At 39.5% G+C, this 19,952-nt stretch overlaps 1 long non-coding RNA gene across 5 annotated transcripts; it reads right to left on the bottom strand.

Annotated features, from left to right (window-relative positions):
- Positions 1-15: 15 nt before the first annotated feature.
- Positions 16-11,483, bottom strand: LOC309692837. Of its 5 annotated transcripts, XR_014272480.1 has the most exons (7): positions 11,381-11,483; positions 10,308-10,418; positions 6,335-6,565; positions 4,395-4,504; positions 2,194-2,354; positions 1,913-2,128; positions 16-876 (listed from the first exon to the last, which is right to left on the bottom strand). It is a non-coding gene; the product is annotated as an uncharacterized lncRNA (long non-coding RNA). The 5 variants fall into 5 exon arrangements; XR_014272483.1 differs by lacking the exons at positions 4,395-4,504; positions 6,335-6,565; positions 10,308-10,418; positions 11,381-11,483 and adding exons at positions 2,716-2,849; positions 3,352-4,047; XR_014272481.1 differs by lacking the exons at positions 4,395-4,504; positions 6,335-6,565; positions 10,308-10,418; positions 11,381-11,483 and adding an exon at positions 3,352-4,047 and having other exon boundaries at positions 2,194-2,849.
- Positions 11,484-19,952: the final 8,469 nt, after the last annotated feature.

Here is a 19,952-nt window from a genome sequence, read left to right as displayed (position 1 = left end):
GGTGAGCCCGTACTGTAAAGGGCAGGAAGTGAACATTCCTTACCAAATAAGGAAACCAGAATCTTACATAGATTGTGCCTGCAGTTGAAAACTATAGCTAGTAACATCCCCAACATCCTACATGTGGGGGAGGAACAGAAAAATATCTGAACATACAGTTCAAGACAAGGTCCAAGCACAATAATGACAACTTTTAACAAAATCACTCCAACACACACTCCCCTAGCCTGGCACATTGGTTTGCTCCAGGAGCTCATAAGCAGGTGATTGAGCTGCTTTTACTCTTTACAAAGTGAGTACTGTTAACACTTCTCTTTTTACATATACAACTAATTTAGGTTACAGACAAATGTTTAAATGTGAACAGCTCTAACACGGGTTCTTTTCCTGACACAGGTAGGATGGCCAGTCCCCCTGTCTCTTCACCTTTCACGAGTCACTTAAATAACAACCCAAAAAACCTAATAAAGATCACAATCAACCAGTGTGTGTTTTTCTTCATTATGGTTTTTAAATACAAATCAGTCAGTCAATTAATAAAAATACAAGTAAGGGTAATGGAACCCCTGGTCTCCATTACACACATAAATACCATAAAGACACTAAGTCGTAGAGCTCTGAACTCCTTGCTTTTATGATATTTACACTTCTTCTTGGCCTTCTCCTTCACTCTGAGTCACTGCAGGATAAACGCATCAGCTCAGACATTCAATAATTAAAATATGTGTAGGTGACCGTTTGGCAGAAGACGATGTCGAGGCGGTACTGCAGTGACACGTCCGTGGCTATCGTCGGGGCGGTGTCCTGCATCAGCAGGAAGTCCATAGACTTCTTGGCTTTGTTGCTCATCGTGGCTCTGTAGTCCGTGGGCGTGGCCTGCAAAAAGTGTAAATAAACCATCAGAGACCAAACACAAATATGCCTTCCAACCACTAGTTTAGACAACATCTTGCAAAGAGTGTGTATTTCAGAGTGCAGTTGTTTTTAAATTTGACAGAAACAGAAAAAAAGACGGAACAGAAGGACAACAGGGAAAGCAGAAGCACCGACACACTGAAATCTTTTAGGGTCAAGCTCCAGAACTAGCCACAAATCCTGCTGGAAAGAACCTAAAAATACTTAAAAATACTTGCAGAGATCTAATGGAGCCGTTAACTCAAAAGCCTGGTGTCAGGCATGTTCTTTAATAAATAAGAAACGAGCTGATATGTTACAGACCCCAGTCTTTACGTAAAGAAAAAGCTGACATTTAGAGCGGTCTCGCAGCAGATTTTAAAACAGTGACACTGATTTGTGGGGTTTTTGTGCACAAATTTGAACCTTTTTGTTTTATCCATGTCCTTGAACACAGCTTGTGACTTGGGCGCTTTCATATGTACCGATTCATTTAGGTTTGTGCACTGAGGCCAGATTTAGGTATTAAAAACGAGTCAGTCATAACACTTCTTACATTAGTTAAAAAGCTGAGCTTACACTAAACCAACAATTAAATTTCCCCTTGTGGGACTAATAAAGGTATATCATATCATATCATTACTACAGTATTGCTGCAACATTGTAAAGACAAAGATGACACACGGACCAGACATAAAACACTGAACACTTTTTAAAGAAGAGTCATTTAAGAGTATTTTCTCTAGAATAAAGTCGGCTGATATGGTGAAGGAAAAATCTGCTCACGAATCCTCCAACTTCTTAAAAGTAAGGAGTGACCTGAGCTGGAAATCAACATGAGAGGGATGACTCAAGAAGAAGAAGAAGCAACAAGAAAAGAAAAACAGAGTTCAGAGTCTAGTTAAGATATTAAGCTGTATCCACAATGTGTGCCAAGAAACTAAGCTTGTCTGTTCTCATGCTAAAGAAATAAAAAATCTGGAATCAGAAAACAGCCAATAACTGCTGATCAACTCACCCACTCCTCTTCGTGCCAGTCCACGTGCAGTGACGACTGGCTGTTGTGACCGCTGTACTTTGCTCTCAGCGTATCCTGGTCATTGCGGAGCACTACTTGTTCAGACTCAGCGGAAGGAGAAGCTTTGGTTGCGATGTACTCGCCCCGTACTGCGTTCAGGGCCTAAATAGCTGAAGCTAGCAGCTTGCAGCCGCACACTGTCACCAGCTGACGGGTCTGAAAGGAAGAGGGTATGAATGAAATATGAAGCGTCCCCACGTAACGTCAAACACTTTTAGTACCTTGTCAGCCAGACTGGCGAGCGATTGGTCTTTGGCAGCTTGAGATAGCCTCTGCATAATAGCTGACCTGAGTCTTCTGCGTGTTGACGTGGGCGATGATCTCTTTGGCTCGGACAGTGTCCTGGGGTATGTGGATGATGACTGAGCTGGAGAGGGCACTACTGCAGGGAACAAAGACACACAGACACGTCTTTATCCAAGCTGGGACTGAGGATACTCTTACACTCACCAGCCACTTTATTAGGTACATGTGTTCAAAAGCTTGTGGCAGCAATTTAGTGCATTTAGTCAAATAAAGACAATAGAGTGGCCTGCAGGTGTATATTTTTGTAATGTTTCTGTCTTATGCCTGAAATATGCTTCAGCAGGAAATATATGCTGTAACTGGAAACAACAGTGTGGAATGGACCGGTTTAGTGTTAAGAGGTGTTACATCTGAAGTTAGAACGTAAATTTCCTGCAGAAATCTAAATCAAGCTTCAGAGGTACTGTTCCAAAAATATAGGGAGGGACGTTACCCACCAGATGTAAAAACAAACACTGTCTGCATGCACATGCCTGCTCTCAACGAGCCTAATCGTGGCTTAGAAAAAACAAGGAGGAGCCGACTGCCGGGGACGGAGAGCGATACCACTCGCTTCACAAATTCAGACCATCTGTGTAGAAGAATTTTAGAAACGTCTCATTAATATTGTCAGGATTTGACTTGTTTTTGATAGACTTTAAAATGACTGAATTTATACAATGAGCAGTATTCATATACAACTTTGTGACAAAGGATTTGCTCATTTTAAGGTAACACACATTTTAGTTCTATATTAGTGAACACATCACCGATGCGCTACGTGCCCTTTTTTCCTTGCATTAACATGATAAGCTGTGCAAAACCCCATTCTTCCAGCTTAAAACTGAAAATACTTTGTTGTACAAATCTTAAGGATAAGATAAGAAGAACTTTATTTATCCCGAGGGAAATTCTTTAGTCATACACATACTCAATGCAGCAAGAGAGACAGAGGAATAAGATATACCATATATACAATAAGAATACTACTATTACAGTAATATACAGTAGGATAGTGCAAAATACAATATCAAATAACTCTAATGAAGTTAGTTCAGTCAAATGAAAACAAGCAAAGCAGTGCAAGGACTCACCATTCCTCCTCATTTACGCTGATTGGAAAAGTAACAAAAGCAAAATTAAGAGGAAGCCATAAAATGGGAACTGAAGTATTAATGCAGAAATTGAAGAAACAAGATGACCAAAAACGACTGTTTAAATACAAATCACAAGATGAATAAAGCAAAATATAAAAACCCAAAACAGGAGCAGAGGTCATCGCTATGCCATTGCATTTGTCCCTAACCACCAGAATCCCTCACGTTAACTTTTATCAAGTGGAAAAAAGTGAAGCTGGCGTTCATCCTCCAGCTTCACTGTGCTAATGTTATGCTAACAAACCTGTGTCGCTAGCAATCACGTAGCACAACATTATATACCAGGTAGTCCAACTTCAGTAACCCTGCAAACGCCACTGCTGTTTACTTTTCTGTCTTCATTTATGTTGGAAGTGGTAGCAGAGCTGTACGTTTTAATTAGTTTAAAAAATCTCTCAGTCAGAACATGGTATGAAATGTTTAGGTGGAAACTAGCAAGCTAACTTCCTGTTAACTTGTAACTCCGTTAAATTTAATAAATTCTGTTTTCATTGATGCATGGATGTTAAACTTAATTGTTACACCTGGTAAAGCAGCAAGGTTGATGATTTTATTAAAGATGAAAGAATTTAGACCGTTTTTAACTCTCAGTGTTCATCCGACTTTGGGAGCTGAAGCCCACGGAGTTTTGGACCCAGATTACTCTGCGAAGCTCCTCACTACGGCAGCCGTAATGCTCTGACAATCCATCAAGCAGTGCAGCTTACCAAAGTAGTACTAAAACATTTTGTAACAGATGTCTGCACGCCAAAATCGGTTCGAGGTCAGTAAGCACAACCAGAATTCATACATAGGCACTCTTTCGATTTTTGAGAAAATTAATTAAGTGTGCCATATAGTGTGGAAAATATGTTATACAGAAGAAAAGAATATTTCCTGATATATATCATTACCGCACGTGCTTCAAATTATACAGCGATATGGATTTTAGGCCATATCGCCCAGCCCTAATGTGACGCCCGACTTTACTCTCAACTTACTGTTTCTTTGCTTCCTCAAACTTCTGGATGAGCTTCCTCAGAACGCCATTTTTAGAAACCCTGGCAGTGAGAGGCCGGTGCTCCGACAGTTACGACATCATATGTCTGTTCTGGAAAGACAAACGAGGATGTTTTAGAGGCACAAAAAGAAGTATGTGTGATCACAAGAAGATTTTTTTAAAATCATATGTATTTGTGTCTAAACCAAAACCCATTTCCCCTGTCCAAATCACGTTTTATGTTTTTAAACCCACTTTGCACAGAGAGGCATGTTTTGAAAAATTATTCTTACAAACGGGGAATGAAACAACTACGCTTAAAATAAAGATGGTATTAGTTTATTTTGTTCCAACCTGTAATTTATTGTAGTTTACTTTTATTTGTTTGCTTTTGGTTTTTTAAAGGTTTGAGGTGTGAAAGAAACTGCAGTGGAGTTTGAAAACAATAAATGGCTGTGTGTGGTTTGAGAATGTGTTTGTGCCGGGGGGCTGCGAAGATTTTCTTGTAAAACAAACAGGGGCCTAGCAAAAAAAAAAAAAAAAAAAAAGGTTTGGAAACCACTGGTTTAATGTAACATCCTTTTATTTATCCTCCCTGTCCTATATATCCACGTTCAAAGTCATGGGTTTGGTCAATCTAAGGAGAGAAACTTAGACCTCCCTTTTGCCAGCCACCTCTTCCAGCTCATCTGGGGGAAAACTGAATTATTTCCAAGCCAACTGTGAAATGTAATCTCTCCACCGAGCCCTCAGTTTGCCCTGGGGCCTCCTACCTCCAGGACATGCCTAAAACACCTCATGCAGGTGGTGTCCAGAAGGCATCCAAATCACATGCCAGAATCACATCAGCTGCCTCCTTTCGATGTGAAGGAGCAGTGTCTCTAATCCAAATGCCTCCCCAATGACTGAACTCTTCATCCTATCACAAAGGCAAAGGCTGCCTACCCTTCAGAGAAGGGTTATTTTGTCACTTATATCTGCCATCTCATTCTTTCTGTCACTATCTAAAGCTCACGACCATAGTTGATGGTGGGGAGGTAGATTGACAGATAAATCAACAGCTTCACTTTTATGCTTAACTCTTACTTCAAAACAACAGAGCCCCAATCTGTCTGTCAACCTCCCGCTCTGTTCTCCCTTCATTTGTGAATAATTCAATTCAATTCAATTCAATTTTATTTATATAGCGCCAAATCACAACAAAAGTCGCCTCAAGGCGCTACAGAGAAAAACCCAACAATCATATGACCCCCTATGAGCAAGCACTTTGGCAACAGTGGGAAGGAAAAACTCCCTTTTAACAGGAAGAAACCTCCGGCAGAACCAGGCTCAGGGAGGGGCGGCCATCTGCTGCGACCGGTTGGGGTCAGAGAAGGAAGACAGGATAAAAGACATGCTGTGGAAGAGAGACAGAGGTTAATAACAGATATGATTCAATGCAGAGAGGTCTGTTAATACATAGTGAGTGAGAAAGGTGACTGGAAAGGAAAAACTCAATGCATCATGGGAATCCCCCGGCAGCCTACGTCTATTGCAGCATAACTAAGGGAGGATTCAGGATCACCTGGTCCAGCCCTAACTATATGCTTTAGCAAAAAGGAAAGTTTTAAGCCTAATCTTGAAAGTAGAGATAGTGTCTGTCTCCCGAATCCAAACTGGAAGCTGGTTCCACAGAAGAGGGGCCTGAAAACTGAAGGCTCTGCCTCCCATTCTACTTTTAAATACTCTAGGAACAACAAGTAGGCCTGCAGAGCGAGAGCGAAGTGCTCTAATAGGGTGATATGGTACTACAAGGTCATTAAGATAAGATGGGGCCTGATTATTTAAGACCTTGTATGTGAGGAGCAGGATTTTGAATTCAATTCTGGATTTAACAGGAAGCCAATAATAAGACCTTGAGGTACCAAAATTCTCCATTTGATGCAGCGAGTCATCCCTGACCTGCAGACAGGACTCTGCTCTTTCTTTGCTGAAGACCACGGCCCTTGACTTGAAGGTGCTCACTGTCCTTCCTGCAACTTCACTCTTTGATGCAAACCATCCCAGTTTACATCTAAGGCTGTCTGGGAACGTTTAGAGACAGGACACTCTCAGCCATCTGCTCCAGCACTCGTAGGTGGTTCCCATCAGTGGTTGGGAAGCGGCACATCCTCGACATCATGCCGCCAAACACTGAAGAAACACAAAATTCAGTTAGCTGGGATTAGATGAAGACAGATCTGACCAACGTTTTTCTCTGTGGACTGCCACTCAATCTCCGAGGTAAACAGACACCTCCCATTCACCGGGGACAATCAATTTAACTCAACCTTTTCAGGATATGTGACTGGAAGAGTTAATGAAGCTCTGTAAAATTGTCCACTTCTTTGTAAATGAACCGTCCCATGTTGTGTAGCTCTCTGGATTTTGTACTTATTGGCCTACATATTTATTTAAAATAACAACAGCGTGAAACTCAAAAACTGTTAACATTGCTTTAAAGTTCTCATCTAGTTTATATTTACCTATAAAACCAGATGAGATGACATTGATAATATAACAGCAGTTTTCTCTGCTGAGTTGATGTTGCTGATCAGTGGCTGGACGACAAAAACAAAACATAATCAGAATCAGAAAAATGTATTAATCCCTAAAGAAATGATGTGGTTACACAATGATAATAACATCATAAATGTTGCTTTGGCTCATTGACCTCAGGTATTTGAATTTCTCCACCTATATTACTTCTACTTCCTGCAGCATCTCTGTTAAATCTGTCTCCCTCTCATTCACACAACATCTCTCCAGAACACTCCTCCACCGCTACAGGCCGTCTTTCACCTGTTTCTTAATGTTGTCCACAAACATAATAGACCAGAGACTCCTGCCTGACCTCAACTGTCAACATACCCATCATCATAAAAATGAGAACAAAATAAAGAGCATAGATTCCTTTCAATATTTTGGATTTCTTTTCTTTTGACAGAGGAAAAATTCAAAATAAGATGAACAGTAAAAACAGGTAATAAATAATAAAAATAGAAGCTAAGGAAGATCTTCAGAACACAAATTTGAAACTCAAACACAACTCAAAACTCTAGGACCATGGCACTGAATCCTGTTTGCTGTTTAGCAATAGTTTTAGTTGTATGTTTTCTATCCAGCCTTTTCTTAGAGCAACTGCTCATATCCATAGCAAAGAACTCCTGGTACCAATTATATTTTCATTTAAAAAAAGGAAAAATAAGTGTATTATAATGTAGCTGGGCACTGTCCCAAAAACTGGTGTTTCTTTAAAGATAAAAAGGCCCAGTTTGCATAGAAAATCTTATTTACTCATTTTTGTTGTTTGAGCTTAGTTGTTGTTTGAGCTTAGTTGTTGTTGTTTCGGAGGCAAATTGAATGCAATAGTTTGATCAGTTATACTTTGAGGATCTGTTTGGGTTTAAGTGATGGGAAATGTCTGTATTTGTTGAGTATCTATAATCATTTACTCACAAATCAATAAATCTGAGTTTGTAATTCCTGGCATTTCAAAGCAAGTCAGTCCAATATTACATTACAAAATATCAATTTTTTTTTTATATAAAAGATTGCACATGCACACCCACACAATAATTTGTAACCATCAATATAGGCTGATAATTCTTATCATAAAGCTAGCACACAGTTGCAGACTTTTAAACAATATGGTCTTCAAGACACCATAGGGAAAGCTTAAACTGTTTGATTATAAATTTAAATGTACAAAAAAGGCAGTCTGAAAATCAAGTATAAACATTTAAAAACAATTTTACAAATGGACAAAGTACAAAAAGAGCAACAGTCACTCAAAATGAAGAGAAGCAATGTCTGAGGAAGTGGTTCGTAAATAGGAAAAAGGTGTTCATCAGTTTACTGTAGGTGCAGATGGCGGTCTGGCCGAGAATTGTACAGAAAGCATCAGAATGTTTTGCATACATTCTTGTTTGTTTGTTTTTCTTCTTTGTTTTTGGCAGTTTCAGTTCAACTCTTGTGTATAGAAAATAGTCTAGATTTAAACGGCATGGGAGGATGAAATGGGAAACTGAATGATGTAAGGTAGGAGGAGGTGGACTGTTCCATTTCACACACAAGGATGGACATCTGCACAATCCCTTAGGGCAGCTTTGAAAATGCATTGGCCTTCAATTCATTGTACATTCACTACTCTACATTAAGGTGTAGATATATATATAGATATATCAATATACAGTACTTGTATCCTGCACCAACATAAAGTGGGACACTGAACAGGCATCACTGATGGATTGGCTTGAAGTATTTCAGATCAAATATATTTTGGGTTAGGAGGGGTAGCATAGAGGTAGCCTTGTGTCTCACTGTTTACTACTGTGAAGTCATCAAACCTGTAGCATTTAGTGAAGCTCAGAAGTGTTGCATGTTAGAAATCCACCGCACTGATATTAATCTTTAATAGGGCTGAAAAAATTTGAGAGCAAAGAAAACAACTGCTGTTTAATGCCCTCCGCTACCTTAGTTTAATTGGTCACATGACTGCATCACATGACTAAAATGTGTCATCGTTTTCAAGGCTCCGGTTCGATGGCCACAATGTGACACAAAAACTGTGTTTTCAAATCTATCCGCTTTGGAGAGCGTTTTCAAAACGCTGCGTTTTCCTTGACCGAAAACACCGTCTCAGCGTGGACGGGAGGCCAAAACGGAGAGAAAACGATGTGTCTTCAAACAAAACTGTATTAGTGTGGACATGGCCTGACTCTGACTCAGGCATCCTTTCCTTTAATGTTGGTTTAATGGCCATGAATTCCAACATGAACAATAATGATGTTGCCAATGAGATAGCATGAACTCATAAAAAAAGCATGTACTGAGGTCACAGTGTAGGTCAAGTGAGAAGTATGGTCATTTTCCTGCGAGACAATCAAACTTCTTTTTGAATCCAGAGGAGGCACCAATGCTCTCCTTGGCTTGAGTTCAATAAAGACTAAATATCAAAAGGGCCACAAATGCAGTGTCTACTGTGGAGCAGTTGCACTGGATTGCACGAGCTGTAGTTACAGGTGTGGAATGAATCGGCAATGCATTGTCAAAAGAAGAAGCCTAAGGGGATGGATCACTCTGAATCTATTTAATCTGGGTTTTGTCAAGCCTATCCCAAGCCCTTTCACCAACCACAACATTTTTCAATTAAAGCAAGGAAAGAAAGTTTGTATGTAACTGTAGCTGTGTCCATTTTGATGGGATGGGACACTTAACAAATATTTGTTTTCACTCAATTCTGGTCGCTGGGGTTTGGATCTTTTGTGTCTCTAATGGTCAGTGTTTGATTTTTCAACAGGTAAAATTAAATATATGTTACAGATAGTTTTCTGCCTTTAAATATGGCAGCATTTCGGAGCTATTACAACAAATTGCAACCACAACTCCAGCTTGACATACTTACATTGTTTTTCTTTTTCTTTTTTAAACATTTATCTCTTGGATCGTTTTCAGACTGCAGCTCAGCCAAAAGTGGCCCAGTCTGTCCGTGAAACTGCTAATCCCGACTGGCTGTCTGACTGGCATGTCTCTTTGGAGAGAGCAATGCTGGTTTACTCACAGACAAATATTTCATTACACAAAAAAGCAGTTAGGGGGTCTTCATTAACAGAGACAGAAGGATTTGTTTTACAGGATTACCCCATTTGCACTTTTTTAATTACAGCACAGGCCCACAGAACCACCTGGTTTGGGATGATAAAGGAGGCGAAGAGGAGAAACTGAGGCTGATTAGACCAGGATTCAGGATTTGTGAATATATTAAATTACATTTGGGGTGAGATCCAGCAAAGTCCTAATCACAACAGGAAGACTGTAGGGTTCCACATCTGGCTTCAAAGACTTTGACTGAAATTTCTGTTGGCATATAAACAGAAGGAAACATGGCTATTACCTGTGGAAGGGTTAAACCAAAACCATCTTTGAAGCCTTCTTCTGTGAGCTTACACAGCTACATATATACAGAATGGTGTTCTGGTAGAGTAGGTGCCTCGGTGCGTGGGAACTAGAAAATACAACAAATGGATTTTGTCATGCTGTGTAAATAAAGCCAAAGCCAGATTCAGTTAATGGAGCATACACTGCAATCACTAAGCATGGGTGTTGGTAACACAAAGATATTTACAGTGAAAGACTGAAAACAATAAAAGCTTCATATAACACTGGAGTCGTGGTCCACCAGTACAGGACAACAGCTGGACATATAAACAGATCCTTCCTCAAGCGATACTCAGGCTTCCATAAGGTTATAAGGAAATCTGCTCATGTATGATGCAGAATGATTGTAGTTCATTCTTTAAGTGTAGGATGTGGATACAAGTAGAAAGGACTTGTTTGCTGGGTGACAGATGAAAGGGGAAAAGCTTTGATAGCATGGCAAAGAGTTAAGGTTGCTCTGTTTTCATCTGAAGGCGGAGTCCCATTAAACTAACCAAATGACTGAAACGCAGAAGACATTAGGTCATTAGGTAATAAATTGAATAAAATGAATTTGCATCACGATTTTCCATTTTTGCTCCGGATGGAGCAGCAGGAGACGCCTCCACAAAGATCTCTTTGATGAAGAAAGTCTAATTTAATTTTGACAGTAATTTGGCTGTAATAACAATCAGTCACTGCTGTAAGATATAAAAAAAAATGTAATCATGAAATATGTAAATTAACACTGATGCAGCATCAACCTTAGTTTACTAGTCATGGTAAGGTGACTTATGGGAGGTATGAGGCTGCATGTCAGTGGTTGTGTTACATCACTGATAATTTATGGGACAGGGGTGGGATTAAATAAGTGTATACTTCTTCCCACTCCCTTTCAACATGTAAATTAATCAGAATGTTTTTTTGTATGTAATTTGTATAGTATTTTTTTCTCTCTTATTTCTTTTCTAAATGTACTTGTATATTGTTCACATGTTGAAATAAATTACCAATCAATCAATCAATCAATCATTGCATGAGTGTCCTTACCGCAGCACTCTTCCCAGCTGGCCCTGGGTCGCCTCAAACCACTTGGAGGGAATGTTTTGGGTACAGCTGCTCCTCATACTCCTCTTTGCCTCAGACAACAGCATCATCGTGTTAAGGAAAAAAGACATCATCATTTATCTGATGTTTAGGTCTCATCAGAAAGATGAAGGGAGCAGCAATGTTTCAGGGTTGGTGCTAACTTCCAGTTCAACTTATGACACACTGTGGCTCATATTTAGGCTCATAATTTAACTGTGGAAACAGTAATTAGCACAACAGGACCATCGTAAGACAAAATGTGACACTTGATACCACTTTCTCAAGAACTCTAAGCACCAATTACATTTGATAACATGGAAGTGCAGAGGAGAGATCCTCCACGACTAACCTGATTTTCTGTCTCGATGACCATGGCGCCGAGGTGATTACTCAATTGTAAAAACAGAAGGAATTTTAGACATAAATAACCTCTGAGTTCCAGCTGACATGAACTCATTGGCAGCTTCTGAGCTTGAGCCTCGGAGTCTCTGGGCAGCCATCCATCAGCAGACAGGAAACGCTCCAGGGACAAACTAGCTGGACCCAGTCTGGTCCAGCAGACTTGCCTGAGTGAAGTCTCCTCATTTGCATCTCAACCTGGTATTGAGTGAAGGTGATGGGTGGGGGAGGGGTGTCAGGAATCTCACAGGAGGCAACATGTGAAGAGAGAGGCTGGCACAGTATACGTACAGCCATCCCATCACTTACATAACTCGGGTTGCGGGGGAGCCTATTCCCCTATTCATCGCTAACAGGCCCCTACTGTGCAGACACAATTTCCCAAAATGTCAAACTGTTTCTTTTAGAATCAAGAAAAAAAGAGGACAGACATCCATTCAAGCCTTTATCTCCAGGAAAAGGGAGACCTATCATAATCACACATCTGATCTCCACGGTGATCCTGCACATTCGGCTCAAGGTCCCTTTCAAGTCCATGTACCCAAAACGCACTCGTTGCTTTTAATCCAAACCAAGGCTTTTCCACAAAAGCGGTTTTGTTGGGACTGCAGTAATGCGTTTGTCACTGATGCAAGAACAGATAAAAAAAGGAGCGTTTTCCAGAACACTGAGCTGTACAGTTGTATCACACCCAGACATGCTAACCATACAAACATGCATATTTTTTGTTGCCACACATTTTCACCTGACATAAAAACACCTGCTGCCCACTGTTTGTCTTTTGAAATGAAGGCTAATGTTGCAGCCCAGACAATGTTGTTGCAAATAACACATTTACAGTCTCTGACTGAAGTTTTGCTACACAGCTAGAAATCTGAGGAACAGCTAAAACTGCTTTGAGTATTATGGTGAGTGTTCCCTTTTATGGCACTTGCATTGCTCCACCATGATTACATGCTGCTGAAGCATTAACTATCCCCACAGAGAGTGGGTTGATTTCTGTGCAATCAGACTTTAAGAAAAATACTGGGTGGTCTATCCCATGGTCAAATGATTCATTGCACATGTCAGGGGTATCACACATAAGAATCGGAATCAGCCTGGCAAAGACTCTAATCCGGCTCACTGGTTGGCTTTGGAAAATAGGAAGGAAGACATGAATTTTGGACATTTAACTGTATTTTCAAAACAGGTTTTACAGTTTTTCTTACTGATAAAGACCTCCTCTATAGCCATCTTTACTACACCAAAGTAATTAAAGTAATAGATACACAATTAACGACAGAACTGTTCATGGCTATTAATTGTATACTATAGAAATTTCTGTTTTGTTTAGTTTTTTTACAAAGTAGTATATTTTCTGTGAATATAATCAAAACTTTGTGTTGTGTAGGATTTCTTTATCATGTTGACAAACTGAAATGTACTGCAGAAATTGTGCTCCTTTATCGCCGAGATAACATGCGTAGTTAAACTTCTTTGTGCCGACAAAAATTGGAAATTTCACTGGTCCAGCCCACTAGAGATCAAAGTGCGCGATGTCTGGACCTACGATGTCAAACGGGTTTTACATCCCTGGTATGTGTCAATTTAGTCCAGATATAAATGAACATTAAAAAGTGGTTTTCAGATGGTCCCTGTGATAGATGGCTCACCCATGCAGGGCTTAACCTGCTTTTTTTCTTTGAATGACAGCGGGATGAGTCGATGAGGAAACAATGGTGGAATGGGTTTTCAGATGCTGTTCATTGTATTATAAATCATTCATTTTTTTATTCTAACATTATGGCTAACTGAGGGACTATTTAATCAGTAAAACGTCATATAATAGAAGAAAGAAATCTCATCACATCTCTCAAAGTCTATGCTGACATCTTCAAATTGTCTAACCAAAATGTCAGAGGTCCTATAGTGAAAACTCATGACTATGATACAAAATGGCAGCAGATCAGTACCTTTTGAAGTGCTGGAAATAGAGTTTGTTTAAAATTTGTACTTTTTACAGTAAACCCTTTCATGCATGAATTATGACAACCTCAATCAAGATTTTCTCGTACTCATACTCAAGTATTCGTACTCATCTTTAGGCATGAAAAAAAGATTTCTGAACTTCATTTTTTTAAACATGTGCTTTTCAAAGAGTTTGTTACAACAGACATTTTAACTTATGAATTTGACACACAAATAAATAATATACGCAGTGTAAAAACTATAAAATAACAAAAATATATATATATTTAAATATGACAATATAATAGTCTCTGACTATATAAACTATCACACACTGATGTTATAGTTTAACATCAGTCACTGCCACCCACTGGCTGTCCAGTGGGTGGCAGTACAACAACTGATTAATTATTTTGTTCATGCACATTTGTAAAAATATTCTGAGAACACAACATTCTGTTCCCTCAATAAGAGCACAGTCAAAATAACATCTGACACATTCACAATCACAGAGACACGAAGCCCCAGAAGAAGACAGAAAAAGTGTGATTTAGACAAAAAACACTGTCATTTCTTCCTGTAGACATACAGCACCTGTGGACAGTACTGTTTTTGGATCATCTGTTTTACACATTTTACATATATGTATAAAATACGTTTTATATATAGAATTTTATGCCCAACAAAATGCATTTTTTCTTTTCCTATTAGGGTGATTTAAAACAAGTTGGAAAATCTCTTTACCAAATTAACCTCTATGCCTTTGCCTTATGTAAATATGTAAATATGTAAATATTTAAATATGTAAATGTTATTTTGTTTTTTTTTTCCAGTCTGCAAAAGCAGAAAAGGTGCAGCATTAAGTTGAATATGTAGCTTGTGCTCTACAGATAGTTTTTTTTTTTTTAAAAAGCTCTTATTTTGCTTCTCATCAGCATATTAATAGTCGTGTATGTTTATGCATGTTTGGAAAGAAATGAATCGTTTCACAGTGACTCAGAATCTGCAGGATCCAGGGGCCCGACCAGCCTCCCCCTGCTGCCTCAGGCCAGGAGGGGCCCCAGCGTGGAGTGGGATCTTAGACTTCAGGGCTGAGTGGAACCAGACAGGGTTTTGTCAGAAAGGAGTTGAAGTGGAGATGGGAGGGGTGGGCGGGGTGAATAGGCAAAGAGTGGCAGGCCTTGCCCTTGGAGCCCCACAACTGATACACACAGATGGAAAGCATTAGCCCTCCATTCGAGCACAAAGATGGATGGATTATTAGATAGAAAGTCTGAGTGGAGTTGGAGAGGAGAGAAGGAGAAGAAGGAGGAAAAGGGGTGTGAGTGTAGGCCAAGAGACTGAGAGGAGATGAGACGTGCATTCACATGTAAAAATGTCGAAGAACTTTGACATGTAAACAGTACATGATAATTAAAAAAAACCCAACACATATGAGGAGGAAGGAGGAAGACCATATAGAGACCGGATCTTAGTAGAAACGGTTTGTGCTGATTCAGTTTAGACATGCTTTGATCAAGTCAACATATACATATACATATACATTTGTCCAGGATATTTATTCAGTAATCAAAGTCCACATATGTAACACAGGTGATGGAGTGCTTTTCCACTGATACTGAATTTTTATAGGTGAGGCGTCTTTCCCCACCAAAGTGGGTCAGTTTTATTCCAGCCTTTCTTCCAGTGTCACCTACAATCTGGAATCTGTATCACCGTTTTCCAACTTTTTATTAAAGCTACGGCCAGCTACGAGATATTCAAGACTGATGATTTTTTTATATGAACGTAACTTTCTAAAATATCTCTTAGTTATAAATGCTTTGTTGATTGAAGTCTTTACCATCACTTTCATCACTGAGGACTTACAGCCAGATCTTCTAAGCAGGTACAGTATGTGGCTTAAAAAAGATCTTTCACAGAAACATGCATGCATGAATCTGTCTTTGTGTGCATTTGTATACATTATAAGTGAGTCACTCGCTAAAGGCTGTGACCTTAATCCCAGAGCTATTTATGCACGCTGTCTCTGCACATAAACATAGGCGTTCTCTTTACTTTTACATGCTGTGTGTGTGAAGATACCTATCTCTTAACCTCTAACAGATGTTTCTTCACTAAATCTAAGCGTAGCATTTAATACACACCTAGTTTAATTATCCACTTGGTCTACCTTAGTCATTTAAATCTCATTATTTATTCATTTTATTTTTGGTTTGACCAAACAATCATACTTACTCAAAACATTTTAAGTGTAAACTAAAGGTGTAGAGATGATTATCATGTCATTACTAGAACAAATAAGTGGAAAAACAGCATGAATTTTTTTTTGCTACAATAAATAAATAAATAACCTGGGAAAGGTAATTGCATGCTCTCAAAGTCCTGTGCCGTAAGTCCTGCCTCAATCATTGTCTTGATTACCAAGGAGGGACATAGCAAGATTGTGTGATTAAAACTAAATAACATTACATTTTAAGGGGCAGCACGGTGGCACGGTGGTTAGCACTGTTGCCGCACAGCAAGAAGGTCCTGAGTTCTGTGTGGAGTTTGCATGTTCTCCCCGTGTTTGCGTGGGTTCACTCCGGCTTCCTCCCACCGTCCAAAGACATGCAACTTGTGGGGATAGGTTAATTGGATAATCCAAATTGCCACTAGGTTTGAATGTGCGAGTGAATGTGTGCGCGAATGGTTGTCTGTCCCTGTGTGTTGGCCCTGCGACAGACTGGTGACCTGTCCAGGGTGTACCCCGCCCCTCGCCCTATGACAGCTGGGATAGGCTCCAGCGCCCCCCGCGACCCTGAAAAGGATAAGCGGAAGCGAATGAATGGATGGAACATTACATTTGGACTGTGAACAATCAATGATATAAGTACACACGATGGGGAGGACCCAAGCCCTAAAATGCTAAGGCAGGCGAGGTAATAAACTTTAAACAGGAATCCAGAAACCAAGCATGAGGAACAACACACAGGGAGCACAAACAAAAAAACAGCTTGGAGCAGGGCAAAGGTGACGAGACAACAAAGATTGAATAAAAAGGAGGGGTAAAAACCAGAAGTGAAACTAAAACAAGGCACAGGAGGAAAAAGTAAAGCGGGACTAGTACGCCAAGACTAGTACTAAACCGGACAGGGGAACATGGATTGACAAATCTACTTATGCACAGAGGAACTCAAGACAGGGAATAACGAGGAGAGCAGAAACACCAGAAGCATCATCAGAAGAGGAACCAACATTTAAAAAAGGAAAACACACTTTAAAGCAGAAAACAGTATCTGGAGACTGGCTGATTCATTTAAGTGCCCAGTCACCCAGACTGCATCAATGACCAGACTATTATGTTTATAACTCAAGATACAGTTAGTTGTTTCTTGAGATTATATGAGAGATGAAAGGGTGTTGTACCTACAGATATACTTCATCCTACAGATTGATTAGTGTGTAATTATATTACATAACAAAATATTAATTATATATTCTCATAAACTTAGAGTTTAACCAATAAAATTACATAGCGGGAGGTTTCTGTAAGCTCCCACATTGCTCCCATCTTTGTCCCAACTGACAAAGATGGACTTCTCCATTCTGCCTAATCACACTTTATGTATGTGGCTAAAGATCAAACACAGACATAGCACGCCCAAGGCGGAGGATATAAAAAGTCTTTGGCATTCATGTGCAGCAGAGGCAAATTTTAATTAATGCCTGCACCTTCAATCTCAAGATACAGTCCTGATCAAAATGTTTTGTCTCACTCCCATTTCTTCTTGTGGCATGTTGAAGCTCTACTTGGAACCTTGTTAAGATCCAACAATGCAAAATATGATTTTTTTTTATTTTTTTATTTTTTACCATTTTTCAAGTGGTCTTAAACTTTTGATCAGGACTGTATATGAGTATCTGTATCACAATAAGGACTGTTTATTTTTAAAATGACTGAATCATTTTAACCTGAACAGTGAGTGCTTCAGATGATGTTACTAACAGCAAGGTAGATAGCTTCATGGACATACAATTGCAGTGGTGGTTAAATGAGTAGTTTGAACACACCTATCCCTTTACTCTCTCATCTTGACCCTCCCAGTGCGATGAGATGATGCTAGATTCCATCCTGGAAAACCAAAAGAAAACCAAAAGGCCCTCTTGACTCACTGTTTACATGCTGTCTCCATAGGAATCTTATGGTAAAGCAGATACACCTTGATCTCTCTGCTCAAATGCTGTTAAGCCAGACATTACCTCAAGAGCCATTCACTGCACTTTGCCTGTATCCCTTGCTTCCCTACCCCTTCTATTCATCTTGCTTTTCTTATACACACCTCTGCTCTTCTTTATCTTCAAAGCCCATTGCAGCCCATTTCATTCTGAAATAAAGGGGCTAAATGAGGCTTCTTTAGCAGAAAACACCCTCAGGGCTCACCTTTCTTTGGTAACGAAGGGAGTGGTCATCCTTAGTTATGCAGGAAGCTGCTTCTCTGGCTTTGAACCAAAGAGATTTAAGCATCAGGGCGAGTCGCACGCATCAGCTAGACTTGTTTGTGTTTATTTAGACATGTTCTTGTCTGCATAGCTGTGGCAGATAATAGCTATAAGTACTGTTTTTTTTAACTGAATTATTTCGGTTGCACTTCTACTCTGCTACATGTCAGATAAAAATATTATACTCTTTATATTGTCTTTTAGATCTATCGCCATACTGGATTTACTTGTCGCTTTTAAGATTCTGATTACATTAAACTATGGGAAAAAAAGATGTTGAAATAAAATAAAATAAAAGTTTAAAACTATTTCCCTAAACCATTCAAAATATTTTCGTCTTCACTTCAACAGAAACCATAGTTCCTAGAAAAGCCACTTGAGGCTGGCTCCAATCTCACTTCCCAGAGATTCCAAAGGAACCTCCAGAGCTGAGAACTTAAGCCAGTACAGAAGGGCCAAAAATGGCAGTTTCCCTACAGTCGGTGCCATTACAGCAGTTTTGCACCAAATAGGTGTCAGTCCCAGTTCATACAATAGATTAGAGCCCTGCACTGGGACCAGACGGTTAAAATAAGACAGCATGTCCCGAGATTGTCAGCTGGGTGGAGAGTATAACTGATCTTACTAATTATGTGCTATTACTATGTGTTAATATGCAAGAGGTCCGCCCCCTAGTGTCAGATCTCTCATATGACTCTGCGGCTCAGTTCATCTTATAGCAGTGTTTTTGCCAAAGCACGCTGCTGTTTGCAATTAAAATGCTTCTTACGTTCACCAAACAGCAGCTTCTTTCTAGAAAAGCTAATGAAGATGTGGAATATTTAGCACCTAAATATCCAGATGTTTTCCTCAAGAATCACAAAGAAGCTTAAAAAATAGTGAATAATAGACTGAATTCAACAGATGGCCAGAAATCTGGCTGCAGATTTCTCATATTTTGATATTGTTTTGCCTTCCCACAAATGGCCAAAATAAAGTTCATTCAGACACAATATTAAACAGCTTTTTAGAATTTAAGGAAAGAAAAGACGGTGAAAAGATTCAAATTGAAGGTTGACTGATTAGGGTTTTTTTTTCCTAATCAGCTTGTGAGGTAAAATTCAACACTCCATAAGAAGGTTACATTTGAGTATTAGGTAGGAAAAGTCTGCCCAATAGAACATTATTTTCATTTTGATATTTTATGTTTCTGAACCATGATTCTAAATCACCCATGAATGTTAGCAAGAACGGTCACATGTCCACATGGTACTCTGCCCTACGGCAAATGTTGATTGAACTTCCTGACAATTAGCTGCAAACTTCCCCAAAAAACTAATGGATGGAAAATAACCATTGCTTGCACCTATAATATAGTCACCCAGAAGCTAGTAAACAGGATTTTATTAAAGGACTAGGAATTAAAAAGGGTGCATTTGATAGCAACATCAGTTGCTCAGTCAGCAAGCACATGGTGTACCAGTACTGGATGTACAAATTGGTTTTCTGGATGACATGATGCTGGCATCTCCCATCAGCGCAGATGTTGGTTTCTATCAAATACAGATGCCTCCTTTCTTCTCTTCTGTTTCCTGTGCACTCCTCTCTTTGGTTGCACTTGCATGCGTAGCAAATGGTTTTGGTTGATGCCTTGGGAGAAATTACATTAAATGGTGTCAGAGCGCGGAGTGTCTGATGTAGGAGTCGTGAGGGTTTACTGCTG

The sequence above is a fragment of the Aulonocara stuartgranti genome (assembly GCF_965226115.1).
Source record: "Aulonocara stuartgranti genome assembly, chromosome: 17".
Classification (NCBI taxonomy): Eukaryota; Metazoa; Chordata; class Actinopteri; order Cichliformes; family Cichlidae; genus Aulonocara; species Aulonocara stuartgranti.
Note: the sequence above shows the minus strand (reverse complement) of the source record. Positions and strands in the feature narration are given on the sequence as shown.